This window comes from Triticum urartu, chromosome 3A (genome assembly GCF_056163025.1).
Source record: "Triticum urartu cultivar PI428250 chromosome 3A, HENAU_Tu73, whole genome shotgun sequence".
Classification (NCBI taxonomy): domain Eukaryota; kingdom Viridiplantae; phylum Streptophyta; class Magnoliopsida; order Poales; family Poaceae; genus Triticum; species Triticum urartu.
In genome coordinates this window covers 739,292,897-739,294,879 of record NC_141875.1, presented here as the reverse complement: position 1 = coordinate 739,294,879, position 1,983 = coordinate 739,292,897, and the positions used below count along the sequence as shown (strand labels likewise).

At 49.0% G+C, this 1,983-nt stretch overlaps 1 pseudogene; it reads right to left on the bottom strand.

Moving 5' to 3' along the window:
- Positions 1-304: 304 nt before the first annotated feature.
- LOC147982515 (ethylene-responsive transcription factor 3-like) lies at positions 305-723 on the bottom strand (annotated as a pseudogene).
- Between the last annotated feature and the right edge of the window lie 1,260 nt (positions 724-1,983).

The following is a 1,983-nucleotide window of genomic DNA, read 5'->3' as shown; positions in this document are numbered from 1 at the left end:
TTTTAATAAAATTCATAGATAGAAAAAAAGATACATAGATATTTTACATAGTTTCATAGCATAGATAGATAAAAATTATTTAGATAGTGCAAGGACATAGATAAAAACTACTAGTGCAGCAACAGCCTACTCCCAGTCGTCGTCATCATCGTCATCTTCGCCATCCTCGCTGGTCTGATCCGAGGTATCGAGCCACATGTCTTTCCAACGATCAGCACCAGACGTAAAGATCGTCTCACCATCATTCTCAACGACATCGCACTGGGATAGCGCCAGGGCCTTCCGTCGACGCCTGTCCAACCGCTCAGCGCGGCGCCTTTGCGTCTCCTCCTCGCGGCGCCTTGCATAGTAGGCTTGCTCGTAGGAGACGTCCTCCGGGTGTTGTTGACGCCACTCCGCCATGACCCGCTCGTCCTCATGGGCGACGAGGAGGCGGTTCTGCCGGTCAGCGTGATACGCACGGTCTTGTGCCGTGCGAAGACGAGGCGGCGGGGCGACGTCCAGCGCCTGCTGCAGCGTGTGGACATCATGAAAGTTCATCTGCTGGCGCGGCCTGCCTAGGCACCACGCCGCCGCGTTGTACGCGCGGGCGGCCTCGTGCGCCGTCTCAAAGGTGCCAAGGCCGAGCCGGAGTTGGCCGGACCGTATCTCCGAGTAGAACCCGCCGTTGGGGCACTGGCGGACGCCGCGGTAGCCCGACACTCCTCGGCGGCGCGGCGCCATGATGGCGGGGCGCTGGAGCGGTGGCGCGCGTGGCAGCGGAAGCAACCGAGGAAGCGGTGGAGGGGCGCGTGGCAACGGAAGAGGAAGAGAAGCGTGTGAAATAGGCGTGTGGCGAGCGCCGCATTTTATAGGCGCGCCGGAAGCGGTGCGCCAAAAAAAACGCGCGACCTGCCGCTTTTTCACGCGCGCGCGCAAACCATTCCCGCGTGCGCGATTTTCCCGCCACCGCTGGAGCGCCCCGAAACGTCCCGCGCGTCCAAAAGACTCGGTTTACCGCGCGCGCTTTTTACCGCGGCTGTTGGAGATGCTTTTAGGACCATCTTTCCCGGCCAACCCTAGGCTAATCGGCGTACGTCGTTTCATTAATAAAAAAATAGCAAGGAGTGACACGCTTGTCTGAGCTATCATCAAATCGGCGTACATCCTTCTTGGCTATCATCAAATCTTTAGATCTCCTCTTTTTTCAGGTCACGCTTGTCTGAGCAACAATTGAGTGACATTGATATCCCACAAGTATAGGCGGTCAATCGTAGTTTTTTTTTGATAAGTAGAGTGTCGAACCCAATAAAGAACAGAAGGAATTAGATTATGAAAATTAGCAAGGAGTCACTGTGGAAACTGCAAAATTTGTTTTGTTGTTTGTTCGATCGAGAGTGCAAGTGAAAAAATTAATCAACAAGAAAAGTACATGAGTGCGGGAAGTGGCTTAATATTTAATGTGCTAATGATAAGCTTGTGTTTCTTATAAGAATATTATCATTGTCGAGGACAACATGTATTTCACCTTGTTGTTTCCACCTAGTTCATTCACAGTAACTTTCGTTGCTTTGATAAATAGTGTGATGCCTACACTAATGTAAAGCCCTTACTTGGACTCAATACACTTATGATTATATCCTTTTGCAAGCAACCACAAACACCAGGAATGATTAAGATAACATCGAACCATAACACTAAATTCTAGGCTGATGCATTACTCATGATGCATCAGTTTATAAACCTAGGCTTCATTATTATCTGTCACTGCGACCTCCACTACTAGATAAACATATTACATTATGCGCTCCTCTAGGACCATACTGGTGAAGTGACATGCAATTGACATCCATACATCACCACTAGAGAACTATACTACAACAACATAATACGAAAGCATCAAACTTTATGCAACTTCACATGGCTACTAACAACATCGTTTCCCCAAGTCATCAAGAAAAAATAAAATCATATAATGCGCATGTGGAAAGAATATAGATATCC